This window comes from Suncus etruscus, chromosome 4 (assembly GCF_024139225.1).
Source record: "Suncus etruscus isolate mSunEtr1 chromosome 4, mSunEtr1.pri.cur, whole genome shotgun sequence".
Taxonomy (NCBI): domain Eukaryota; kingdom Metazoa; phylum Chordata; class Mammalia; order Eulipotyphla; family Soricidae; genus Suncus; species Suncus etruscus.
Window position 1 is genome coordinate 50,632,203 of NC_064851.1, and position 14,498 is coordinate 50,646,700.

At 35.1% G+C, this 14,498-nt stretch overlaps 1 non-coding gene across 1 annotated transcript; it reads left to right on the top strand.

Annotated features, from left to right (window-relative positions):
- Window positions 1-13,258: 13,258 nt before the first annotated feature.
- Window positions 13,259-13,364, top strand: LOC126007395 (U6 spliceosomal RNA). The gene has a single exon (XR_007494971.1). It is a non-coding gene; the product is annotated as a U6 spliceosomal RNA (small nuclear RNA).
- The last annotated feature ends 1,134 nt before the right edge of the window (window positions 13,365-14,498 follow it).

A 14,498-nucleotide genomic window follows, 5' to 3' on the forward strand; every position in this document is an offset into this window, starting at 1 on the left:
AGCTGATCCAGGACCAAAGGTGGTTGATTCAAGTACCGGTGTCCCATATGACCCCCTGTGCCTGCCAGGAGCTATTTCTGAGCACACAGCCAGGAGTAACCCCTGAGCACCGCTGGGTGTGGCCCAAAAACAACAAAAAAAAATCCAAAAAAACAAACAAACAAAAAAAATGAAGAATAGAATTAGAAACTCACCGTTAGTAAATTCCATAGTAATAACACAATTTACTAATACTGAGAGATACTGAGAGATACTGAAATGAATGGGTAAAAGTCCAAGTAAATACAGGATACACAACTTTATTTATTACCCTCAAGATTACCTACAAAGTTAAAACTACTAATTTTACTGGTAGGAAGCCAGAAGATATCATCTTCTTTAAGAGATCTTAACTAATAAGGATATCAATATCTCAGACATCTTGATGCAGTATCTGTGGAAGGACAGTTCTGTGCCGTCTATCAGAAGTGTATAATCTTATTTCAATAGTGAAAAAATATCAAATTCCAGATTGGGGAACATCTACAAAATAGCTCAATTAACTCAGCCGTGCTTTTCAAAAGTGCCAAATTCATGAAAGATAAGGAAAGATTGAGAAACTCACAGATGGAGCAGGATGAAGAGGATTAACAACTAAATGCAGTGTGGGATGCTGAAAAAGAACATTGGTAAAAAAAAAAAAAGAGTGAAATTTGAGTAAGATCTGTAGCTTAATTAATAGCATTATACCAATATTAGTTTACTAGTTTTTAATAACCTTACAGGTAAGATGCTAATACTTGAGGAGAGATTTCTTTTTTTTTCTGCTAACTAGAAACTCTAGATATTTTTCTGCAAATCAATTTCTTTTTTTGTTTGTTTGTTTTGTTTTTGATTTTTGGGTCATACACAGCAGTGCTCATGGGTTACTCCTGGCTCTATGCTCAGAAATTGCTCCTGGCAAGCTCTGGGGACCATATGGGATGCTGGGATTTGAACCACTGTCCTTCTGCATGCAAGGCAAATGCCCTACCTTCATGCCATCTCTCCAACCCCCTCAAATAATTTTAATTTTAATAGTGTAAAATTCATTCAAAATAAAATACTTTAAGATATAGTCTATAAAATAACCATATCAATTTTCTAACTACATATGATTAATATACATTTATATATGTGTATATGAGTAGTAAGATAATTGGTATTACCTATTATCGATATATCCACACACATGTATGCATAATGTTATATTCATGCAGATTATATGTTAGAAGGTGAAATGTTTCTAAATGGTTGAATTGTTTAAGTAATATGTCTCTTATGTTGTTCCTGTATTTTTTTAATTTCCTACAGTAGATGTGTATTTCTTTTATAATTTAAATAAATTATTAAATGGAGCTAAGTAGAGTTGGAGAGATAGCACAGGGATGACAGTACCTGCTTTGCATCCAGCGAACTCTAGTTCTAACCTCATCACTACATGATGATTGGTGTAGCCCTGAAGGCCCTGAAGGCTCCTGAATAACTGCATAGGCAGTTAAAGCAATCTTCAGAGCTGCATGGAATGGATAATACCACATAAATAAATCTATGTGCCATTGTAATTTTTAAAATTTTGGTCAAATTTTATTTCTTAATCTAAACCAGCTAGCCTTGTCAATCTTCCAAAATGCATCCCTCCCTACCCTCCTTTAACTACATCTAAATTCTGCCTAACCCATCATATTATCTTTATAATTGGTACCAGGTCATCTAAATTCTGTCTCCATGTGATCCCAGAGTGGCATTTAAAAAACAAATCAGGGGCTGGAGAGCAAGAAAGGTGCTTGCTGACCTGGTTTCAATCCTTGGCATTACATGATACCCCAGGTCCACCCAGGTCCATCTTTGTGCATAGATCTAGGAATAAGTATTGGCTACAAGCAGCTATGGTTCAAAAAAATCCAAAAATTTGGGGCCAGTGAGGTGGCCCTATAGGTAAGGTGTCTGCCTTGAAAGCGCTAGCCAAGGAAGGACTACGGTTTGATCTCCCGGCATCCCATATAGTCCCCCCAAGCCAGGGGCAATTTCTGAGCGCTTAGTCAGGAGTAACCCCTGAACATCAAACGGGTGTGGTCCATAAAACCAAAAAAAATGTTTAAAGAAAAAAAAAAAACCTAAAAATTTAAAAAGTAAAAGCAATCAGATCTGGTCACTCTTCTGCTGCTACATTCTTCATGAAGGTCAATAGTTGTCATTTTTCTCTGGAGACCTAGCCCCTGTGTTTCTCCTTGACTCTTCTCTCACTTCTTTGCCTTGTCCTCTTACCCCTACAGAACTTCTCACAAACATGGACAAGATGTTTCCTGATACAAGGCCTTTTAAATTGATTTTCAGATCTATAATGCTTACTGGACATGTGAGTATTCTCTCTCACCCTTTAAATCTTCACTTCCTCATCCCACCTTCATTCTCTAAAGCAGTTGTGAAAAAAAGACATTGGCTTCTATCCATTATCAGTCTCCTTCACAGGAATGAAGATTTATTTGATTCTTCCATGCCTTTTACAGCAGTAATGGGCTGGCAAACAATAAATCTGGCTCAAATGAATGAACCATATTGCTGCCCAATCCTCAGAATCAAGCCAACATCAGTAATGCTGTGAGTTACATTAGGATGGATAGTAAGTATGGTTTTAAGAGTGGTGATGAGGAGACTTGGTCTTTAGTCCTGAGGGACTAATCATACCCATCCTACTTTGGGGTCACACCAAGTAATTATTGCATGACATGTAACACTTTTTTAATGTTGTTAAAAAAGAAAAAAAAACCTTACAGTTTTGGAAATTACTGACAGCTAGTATTTGTTACCTTAATAATTTGTTACCTTAAGTACTCGTTACTTTAAGTTAACTTAGTGGGAAGTTAATTTCTGGGGAAGAGTGGATAAAACAATAACACCTCAACATATTAATTTTCATACTATTACTTTTATATTTTGATCTTTGGTTCATACATCATCATGCACAGAAGTTAGTTCTGTGTATGTGCTCAGGAACCTCTCCAGGTTTGGGGGAATCATAAATAGTTCCCAGGATCAAAATCATTAGCTGCATGTAAGGCAAGTAACTTCATTTAAGGCCCTCTATTTTTTAATTGTTAAAAAAATTGTTAATTTTAATTGTTAGGAAAAAGAGAGTACAGATGCAAGTAAATTTGTGTAAATTATTTTATCTTCAATGAGGTCATTGTCATTGTCAAAAGTTTTTGTAAACTCTTGCAAGTAATTGACCATTCTGTTACTTTCTTTGTTTCCAAACATTAGGTGGATCCACATTGGCATCTAAATCTGTGTGTTCCTGTGGGAATGAAAGTATTAAAAAAAAAAGTGGAGTTTTTGAATGCAGCTGCATAATCCAGAAATTTCCAGTACTGATTCCAAGTACTGATGGCTGATACTACAACCTTTGTGTGTGTGTTTTCAATTGTCAAGTTTTCTGGAACTGAGAAGACAGGGCGAAGAGCCTGCTTCAATCCAAAAATAGTCCTGGTGGTATCAGTCCAAATAAAGGCATAACTGGAGTTTTGGTCAGATTGGTGTCTGCAGAAAGCCATAGGGGAATGTTGAAGCAGAGTCATTGGCAGAGCAGTAATAGGTGCAAGTGATGGGTGCAGCAGGTATGGCTTCTACAGGGCAGGGAATTGCCAGCTTTTAGCTGCCTGGTTTGTGTGTGTACCCATAACTTTTCATAGCTAGATTTATATCACTTTCAAGAACAGAGTGAATACGTGGATCTGACCAGAGGCAGACATGGAGACTGTCTTTGTGGGCATGTTTTCTGCTGTCAGGGCTTCTGGAAGTCTAGCAGGAGTGGGGGAAAGGTGCCACCACAAAACACACACCAAGTTGTTACACATTCTTTGTGTTTATGTCACATAATTGTTCACAAAACTTTTTTAAAAACAATCTCATTTTCTCTTTCTGAAAATTGCTAATTCTTAAAATGCAAAGCTTTTGTCTCTAAACATGGGTTATTTGTCCTGATTCCCTCCCCCCCCCTCAGTCTCTCCTTGGTCTTGTTTACCTTCCTTCTTCTATATGCCACTTTCTCATACCTTTTAATTCTTCTACTCTGCCTCAAAAAGATTCATTGCCCTTCCCTTGTCTTTGAAAGCCATAGCAATAGCAAAGTCTGAGGTGAGAAAGTGGCAAGATACTCTAGTCACAATCATTTATTTTTTAGAATATTCCATAGGATTATTCCTTCCCTAGGAACTCAGTTCCAGTTGTTAATATTTTCTCACCTCATTACCTCTACTTTCCTGTATTTTCTATTAGATAGTGAAATTAAGGTCAAACAAATTATTCTGTCAGGTACCTAGTACAAAAGAAATAAAGTCAGACAGACCTTAGAGCATTCTTCCATAAAAAAGTAATACATGCAGTATATGAAAATGCCTATTTCTCTTTTCCTGTGCCAAACTGAATATTTTTATTTCCTAGTATTTATTAATTTGGTAGAAGAAAATGGAAACTTTCTTTAAGCTACCTTTTAAAATATCCTATCTGTATTTTTAAAAGAAATTTTACACAATTAGTTGGTTCTATTCACTTAAATGATGCACAATGTTAACACTAGGACAGCTCCTCTTACTTGACCCCTCCATGTCTCTTGGAGTAATTTCAACGAACTAAGATTGCATCAGTTCTAAGATACATGTTTTTCATTTTTGGCATTTTACAATAAGTGGTGTGTAATTGGTACTACACATACTGAGTTTGTCATTTTAAATGTATATTTTAAATTATGCTATAATTTGAGATTGAGATAATAAGATTTTGTGTACAGAAAAATTTATGGAAACAAAACAGTAGGGCATAAATTTGATATTGGAGGGGAAAATATTTGCTGTTGAAATAATAACCAGTTTCATTTGCTTGCAAAGCCACTGCCAATTGCTTACTAAGAAACTTAAGGTAGAGGAATCCATAAGAAGATAGAGTAGAACTTGCCTTGGCATTGACTTCCTCCAAAGAGTGTTCTCAACAACCAGATGACTTAGCAACAGCAACAACCTGCTTGCAGGGCAGGGCTCTCCACATCTAATGGTGACCATTTCCCCCATATTTTGCAGGGCCTATGCAAACAATAACAATTGCCACTTTCACACTGTTATTATTGTAATTTTTTAAACTCTTATCCTTAAAAATAAAAGCTTACTAAACTTAAAAAAAAAAGTAACTGTAGTAAAATGCCTTTCTTGGACTTCATAAGGTCCATTCCTTGAGCTGCACAGCCACCAAGATCTCTAGATACAGAGGTCTGATTTTACCATCCAAGACAAAGCAGAAGTCTTCCATACACCACAAAAGCAACAAGGAAAGGTAAATGATCATGCAAGGAGTCTATAGTTAATCCCATGACAGTATACTTCAGGGGTGGAGAAACCCTGTATCTCCTAGGCCAAGGGAATTCCCTCTATAATATCCCCAATTGTTACTGTGCCTATGCAGGAGGAAAAAGAAAAGGAAAAAAAAAGCACAAAACAATCATTTTTCCACACATTTATTTATCGATTAATCGATTTTTTTGACGTCTTTATTTTGGTGTAGAGATTGAAGTTGATGTCACCAATATTATTTATTTTATTTTTTCTTATCTTTCTCTTTCGTTTTGCACTCAAGCATGATTTGATTTCAGAACTGAGACTATTGTGTGGTGCTTGTCTTTATTGCTGTAGTGCTCACTGGTTATTTAATTTGATATTTCTTTCTGTATTGTTGTGGTGTTTCAATTACCTTTTTCACATCCTTTCTCAAACTGAGATTGGATGCCTCTAGAGGGATTCCACCCATTTTCAGCGTATTTGACTTTTTTTCCCTCTTATTTTGTACCCCTATCTATTGCTTTTCTTTCCTTCAAACAAAACCACATACCTCGATTTATCTAGCTCTGCCTCTTAAATAGAGGGGGAAACAAGGGAGGGTTCCAGGACCAAACAGATATATGATCACTAATAGTAAGCCAGACAAAGAGGGGTCCACTTACTCTAGCAGCCCGGAGGGTGATGGTGGTGTATATGGGTTGTAGAAAGGGTCCTGGGATTGGGGGAGGTCATATTTGGTGATGGGTATTCCCCTGATTCAATCTTAATATGTACCAAAATACTACTGTGAAAGATATGTAAGCCATTATGAAAAAAAATTGTGTTTTAATCAGAAACTTTCTTTGACTTATATGTATTATTTTATTAATTATATTATATGTTATGTTAGTTTACCTCATTATGTTAATCAATTTTGTCTCTTGGATAAATTCTTACAATAAAAAAAATAAAATCCCTTTTTCTAATACAGGCAGGGGATGAGAAGGAGGGAGGGGGCATTGGTGGTGGGAATGTTGCACTGGTGAAGGGGGGTTTTCTGTTAATGACTGAAACCCAACTACAATCGTGTTTGTAATTATGTTGCTTAAATAAAGAGTTTATATTTAAAAAAGTCACACAACAAAATGAAACAATGCAAAAAACCCCAAAATACTAACTAGTCTAAACAATCTTATGGACCAGGATGCATAATAAATGTTGAGATAAAGGACTCAAAAAAAAGATATAGTGGAACTAAGCAATTTAATCCTGTGCAATTTTTCACACATATCAGGTAAAAAAAACTTTTTGTGTGTATATATGTATGTATGTATATATATGTATACATGTATATAAGTATATATGTATATATGTGAATATATGTATATATGCATGTATAAAATACATAAAACACACAGAATATTTACTGCATAAAATCTAGGGTAATTGGATAAGATATTGCCAAATTCTTTGCTATACATAAAAATTGTTAAAACAAAAAGCACTAGATGAATATTAGAAAGAAACAATTTAATTGGGCCCATATTTTTATTTTTTCATAGTGAGCTTTATAATTGATAGACTTTAGTATTAAAAAAGCACTTCAATGTTATTAATTATATTAATAATTAACTTATTAATGCTTTAGATTTGTATGTAATATCTAATATTGATCAACATAGCACCATATTTGTTTTTCCCAAGAAATCTATAAGACATTAATGCTACTTTCTATTTTATTAGTCTTAATGTTATCTTCCATTATTAGTTTATATTTAAAATATTATAATGATTATGCTCATGCTACAACTGAAAATAAGAAGAGCAAATAAAATGTTATATAATTGTAGAATATATCTTATAAGTACCATATTTATTATTATTATTATTATTATTAAAGTTGAAAAAAGCAAAGTGCAGAGACCTTAATGCAATTTGCCTTAAATCACATCATGTTGGTGAACAGAATTTGAGTCAATGTGGTTTTATCTTGGGAAATTTTGAAGTTTCTGTTCTCTTAAGTCTGGCAATATGTTATTTTACTAGATTTTTTTCTGGATCTTATAAGAAAAAGGACTAACTTTTCAGATTAATTCTATACTCCTCTGAACCAGTTCAAAAGGAACACATTTGCTTTTGTTTTTAAGAAACAGAATTCCAATTCAAATTGGTGACAGCCAAAAAATAAAGTACTATCTCAGAAAAAAACTGGAGACAGGGCAATTTTCAAGGTGAATGGATTTAGTGGCTCAATGGCACCATCAGACACATTGGTTCTTATTAAGTTTTTACTCTTTTGTTCTCAGTGTTGAATTCAAACTGATATTAAGAGAACTGATCACTTAAGGTACACTAGCCAGACATAATAGAACACAGAGAAGTAAAGAGCAAAATGTCTTCCTAGATTCTCACTTAGGAAAAAAGCATAATTTCCTCCAAAGTTTCCCTTTTGTCAGAGAGAAAAAAGAGACAATTAGTACAGAGAGGGAAAAAAAGATCATTTTTAGTATTCCAAATAGGCCCAAAATTTTATTTTTATTTTTAGATATCTTGATTTAAACACCTTGATTACAAATATGATTGTAGTTGGGTTTTAGTCATGTAAAGAACACCCCCCTTCACCAGTGCAACATTCCCACCACCAATTTCCCAAGTCTCTCTCCTTCCCACCCCCACCTATACTCTAGACAGGCTTTCTATTTCCCTCATTCATTTACATTTTTATGATAGTTCTCAGTGTAGTTATTTCTCCAACTTCACTCATTACTCTTTGTGGTGAGCTTTATGTCGTGAGCTGGACCTTCCAGCCCTCCTCTCTTTTGTCTCTGAAAATTATTGCAAAAATGACTTTTATTTTTCTTAAAACCAATAGATGAGTGAGACTATTCTGCATCTATCTCTCTCTCTGTGGCTTATTTCACTCAGCATAATAGATTCCAGGTACATCTATGTATAGGAAAATTTCATGACTTCGTCTCTTCTGATGACTGCATAATAATCCATTGTGTCTATGTACCACCTTTTCTTTAGCCATTTATCTGTTGAGGGGTATCTTGGTTTTCAGAGTCTGACTATTGTAAATAGCACTGCAATGAATATCAGTGTGAGGAGGGGATTTTTATATTGTATTTTTGTGTTCCTAGGGTATATACCTAGGAGTGGTTATAGCTGGATCTTATGGGAGCTCAATTTCCAGTTTTTGGAGGAATCTCCATATCACTTTCCATAAAGGTTAGACTAGATGGTATTCCAACCAACAGTGAATAAGAGTTCCTTTCTCTCCACGTCCTTGCCAGCACTGCTTGTTCTCATTCTTTGTGATGTGCGCCAATCTCTGTGGCATGAGATGGTACCTCATAGTTGTTTTGATTTGCATCTCCCTGATGATTAGTGATATGGAGATTTTTTCATGTGCCTTTTGGCCAATTGTATTTCTTCTTTAACAAAGTGTCTGTTCATTTCTTCTCCTCATTTTTTGATGGGATTAGATTTTTTTCTAGTAAAGTTACACCAGTGTCTTATATATTTTGGATATTAGCCCCTTATCTGATGGGTATTGGGTGAATAGTTTCTCCCACTCAGTGGGTGGCTCTGGTATCCTGGGCACTATTTCCTTTGAGGTGCAGAAGCTTCTCAGCTTAATATATTCCCATCCATTTATCTGTGCTTCCACTTGTTTGGAGAGTGCTGTTTCCTCCTTAAAGATGCCTTCAGTCTCAATATCATGAAGTGTTTTACCTACATGTTGTTCTATATACCTTATGGTTTCAGGCCTGATATCAAGGTCTTTAATCCATTTGGGTTTTACCTTCGTACATGGTGTTAGCTGGGGGTCTGAGTTCACTTTTTTGCAAGTGGTTAACCAGTTGTGCCAACACCACTTGTTGAAGAGGCTTTCCTTGCTACATTTAGGAATTCTTGCTTCTTTATCAAAAATTAGATGACTGTATGTATGGGGAACATTCTCTGAGTACTCAAGCGTATTCCACTGATCTGAGGGTCTGTGTTTATTCCAATACCATGCTGTTTTGATAACTATTGCTTTGTAATACATTTTAAAGTTGGGTAAAGTAGTGTCTCTCTTATTCCTTTTCCCAAAGATTGCTTTAGCTATTTGAGAGTGTTTATTGTTCCAAATGAATTTCAGAAGTGTTTGATCCACTTCTTTGGATAATGCCATGGGCATCTTTAGAGGGATCACATTAAGTCTGTACAATGCTTTGGGGAGTATTGCCATTTTAATGGTGTTAATCCTGCCAATTCATGAGCAGGGGATGTGTTTCCATTTCTGTGTGCCTTCTCTTATTTCTTGGAGCAGGGTTTTATAGTTTTCTTTGTATAGGTCCTTCAGGTCTTTAGTCAAGTTGACTCCAAGATATTTGAGTTTGTGTGACACTAATGTGAATGGGGTTGTTTTCTTAATGTCCATTTCTTCCCTATCATTATAGGTGTATAAAAAGGCCATTGATTTCTGTGTGTTAATTTTGTAGCCTGACACATTGCTATATGCATCTATTGTTTCTAGAAGCTTTTTTGGTAGAATCTTTTGTGTTTTCTAAGTAGAGTATCATGTCATCTGCAAACAGTGAGAGCTTGACTTCTTACTTTCCTATCTGGATTCCCTTGATATCTTTTCTTGCCTAATCTCTATAGCAAGTAAGTACTTCCAGTACTATGTTGAATAGGAGTGGTGAGAGAGGACTGCCTTATCTTGTACCAGATTTTAGAGAGAAGTGTTTTAGTTTTTCTCCATTGAGTATAATATTGCCATTGGCTTGTGGTAGATGGCCTTGACTAGATTGAGAAAGGTTCCTTTCATTCCCATCTTGCTGAGACTTTTTTCCTTTTGCTGAGACTTTTTTATTATCAAGAATGGGTGTTGGACCTCATCAAATACTTTGTCTGTGTCTACTGATATGATTATGTGATTTTTATTTTTCTTGTTGTTGATGTTGTTTATTATGTTGATAGATTTACAGATGTTAAGCCATCCTTGCATTCCTGGGATGAAACCTACTTGATAGCAGTGAATGATCTTCTTGATGAGACATTGGATCCTATTTGCCAGGATTTTGTTGATTATCTTTGCATCTGTGTTCATCAGGGATATTTGTCTGTAATTTTTTTTTGGCAGCATCTCTGTCTGGTTTTGGTATCAAGGTAATGTTGGCTTTATAAAAGCTATTTGGAAGTGTTTCTGTTTTTTCAATTTCTTGAAAGAGCCTGGCCAGGATTGGTAGTAGTTCCTCTTGAAAGATTTGAAAGAATTCATTAGTGAATCTATCTGGGCCTCGGATTTTGTTTAAGGGCAAATATTTGATTACCATTTTAATTTCCTCAGTGGTGATGGGGGTGTTTAGATATGCTACATCCTCTTTATTCAACTGTGGAAGGTTATAAGAGTTAAAGAATTTATCCATTTCTTCCAGGTTCTCATATTTGGTGGCATACAGTTTCTCAAAGTAGTATCTGATTACCCTTTGAATCTCTGCAGTATCTGTATTGATCTCCCCTTTCCATTTCTAATACGGATTATCAAGTTTCTCTCTTTCTTTGTGAGTTTTGCCAATGGTCTATCAATCTTGTTTATTTTTTTCGAAGAACTAACTTCTGCTTTTGTTGAGATCATTTCTTTTTTTTTTCTCTCTTAGGCATTTAGACCATACCTTGCAGCACTCCAGGATTACTCTTGGCTCTGCACTCTGGAATCATTCCTGGCTTGTTATGGAAACCAAATGGAATGCACAGGATAGAACCTGGGTCTATTGTGTACAAGGCAAAGGCTCTATCTGCTGCATTATCACTCTGACCCACAAGATCATTTCTGAGACAATAACAAGCATAAGAATATAAAGTGGTATAACTTGGAATTGAAAGTTGGCTGTTTTTCTCTGAGTCATACCCAATCTCTTTAATCCTCAAAAAAGAAACTCATAAACCCTATTTATCAAAGAAAGTGTTACTTAGAAATTATGCTGCTAAATGATACTTTTAAAATAGCATGTCACAATTACTCTTTTAAGTATTTTGTTTTAATTATAGTTAAAGAAGCTGGCTATCTAACACAATTCCTACAATCATATGCACAATTGTTAAATCATTGGTAGATCTTTCAAATATTATCTTTGATAGCACAACTGCAAAAACATGTTTCACTTGAAAGTCCATACACTTTTACTTAGCTATCACAGTGGGAAGAACAGAAAAGAACAAAAGTTGGATTTGTAGAACAAGGGATAAAACCAAAGAGACCTTGCTCACTTGTTTGATATCTAAATAAAAAGATTATATGTGGCAGTTGCACTATTAGATCTGAAGTGAAATCATGAGCAGGTTACAGAAAAGTCCTTGTCGTCTACTTACAGCTATTTAACAAGTAGCAAATAAGAGTGGAGTTGGACTATGACAGGTTAATAGAGTTCTTTGCCAGGGAAAAAAGTATATGCAGTGATTATTTCAAGTAACAAAGAATGAGAGGAAAGATTTAAAGCCATAACTTCCATCTGGAAATCATTTTAAAATAAAATGCATTTATTCCTAAGTAAAATTATATCTTCTATTACACATTAAATATAATGGGTTCTATTCTTACACTTAAAGGGGGTGATAATTTCACAAATGCCAAGAACGTATTTTTGAGTAAGCACTACATCATTTTCATACTAAATGCAAGATATTGGTCAAGTTAAAGCTGCATAATAGTATTTTAAATGATAAGAAAATTTCTGGGTTCTGGTGCCAGCCTGGTCGCCAGCCTCCCACCACCATTGCCATCTGTGTCTGTGTACAGAAAGGGACCTGCCAGTCCCTGTTATCAACACTTGGACTCTAGCTTGATGGGGTAGGCACACTGATCTCCAGGGTTCCCCTTCAAACACGGGCAGAACTGCCTCCAAAGCCTTTCATCAGCCTCCTTCTGGGTTTCGTTGCCAGCAAGCCGCTTGCCACCATTGCAGGTCAATGTCTGGATACAGAAAGGACATGCTGGTTTCTCCTATCAATTCTCCTTTTTTCAAAGTGGGGGAAGACATTTCAATTTATACCATATAGTTCTAGGCAGATTGGACCTAGCTCTTATTTCCCTTAGAAAATATACAGCCCCAAACCTATCTGAACAAACAAATGAACTAGTTTTTAATATTCCATCATATTTAGATGACTTTGCTTGTTTAGAAAAATAACCTCTAAAGCAGATATACATCTAACCACCTCTGATACAAACAATTCAATAGACCATTTTTTAAATACCCCAAAACTTCAGCATTTCAACCAACCAAATGCAAAGAATAATGAAGAATCTAAGGAAAACACCTGCAGTGGGGCATATAGAGATAAATCCTGGCAAATTTTCAAGTTCACCAAAATTCACAGACCTTATAGATGAGGACCTAAAAGCAACATTTAATGTCTTAGCAATAGAAATTAAGGAGTCACTAGACTGAAAAATTAAGAAATTTATAGAAGACTAATTTTTACCAACTTAAAGAATAACTCAGGAAACAAGAGAATCCATACAAATGGAAAAACTGAGGAAACTAAAAATAAGTTAGCAAGCCCTAGTAGCAAAATAACACACATGGAGAAGTGAATAGGTGAACCTGAAAACAAACTACAAGTCAGTAGTGACAAAGAAGTAAATAAAGAAGCAAGAGACAAAACATTGGAAGAAAATATAAGATAATTAATAAACAAAGACAAAAGAAATAATCTCTGAATTATAGGAATACCAGAAGGGAAGGGAAAGGGGAAGAACAAGTAGTAAGGGAGATAATAGCAGAGAACATTCCCACTCTCTGGAAAGAGGTTGCTGTACAAATATAAGAGGCAAAAAGAGTGCCAAACAAAATAGACCCTAACAGAACAACACCAAGATATATAGAAATGTAAATGGCAAAAACAAAGAGAGCAATGGACTCTCTAAAACTGTAAGGGAGGTGCTTGCTTTGGCAGCACATATATTAAAATTGGAATGATACAGAGAAGATTAGTATGGACCTGCGCAAGGATGACATGCAAATTTGTGAAGCATTCCATATTTAAAAAAAACTGTAAGGGAGAAGAAAAACCTTGAGTATAAAAGAAAGAACATAAGATCAAACCAGGTCTTTCATTTGAAACAATCCAGGCTATAAAATATTGGAATGACATATTCAAACTACTGAATAAGAAAAACTTTCAACCTGAGTCTACTATTCAGCAAAACTCTCATATACATGGTGGGAGGGTAAAATGATTCTCATACATAAAAGGACTTGTGATATTTGCACTATGAAACATAATGGGAACAATCTCTGTTGACAGGGATGTGGTGAAAAGGAACTCTCATCCACTCTACAGGGAATGTTGTTGGTCCAGTTCTTATTGAAAACAGTTTGGAGGGTTCTCAGTAAACTCAAAATTGAACTGCCATATGAAATAGCAAATCCTCTTCTGGGATCTCTCCCCAGGATAGAAAAACATTCATTCAAAAGAATGTATACACACTACTATTCATTGCAGCACTCAATACAATAGCTAAGACTTGGATTCAACTTAGATATCCACCAACAGATGAGTGGAATCATGAAAATGTGGTAGATATATACAATGGAATACTATATAACTGTAAAGAATGATGCAATCATACATGGATGGAATTAGACAATATTATGTTATATGAAGTAACCAAGTGAAAGATGGATAAATACAGAATACCACTTATATGTGGTACTTAGAATAACTGGATGAAAAAACACAATGGTCTAAATAGTACATGAACACTGTAGACTCCAGTATATAGCAAGAAGAAGGAGGCAAATTTTGTAAGAGGAGAAACACAAAAGTCTATAGTCTTTTATATTTCAAAAAGACTTGCAATAACACAAATAACTGTTTAGATTGAACAGGTTTTCAACCAACTGCTTTTTATAGAGGTCTATAATAATGTTCTAATACTTTTATCCACAGAAACAGGTGCAGATTACATTTGTAAGCCATGGACTCCAACTACAGTGCTCACTATAAGAATGTTTTAGTGTCATAATTTTAATATTTCTATAATAACTCTTTAAACTTTTTGTTCCCAGTGGTTCTTGGAGATATAGATTGTCATCTAGTTTTGCATATCAGTGTTACAACATATTAGACTTCAAATACAGTGCTCATTATGATAATTTCTTGACAGATTACTCTAGT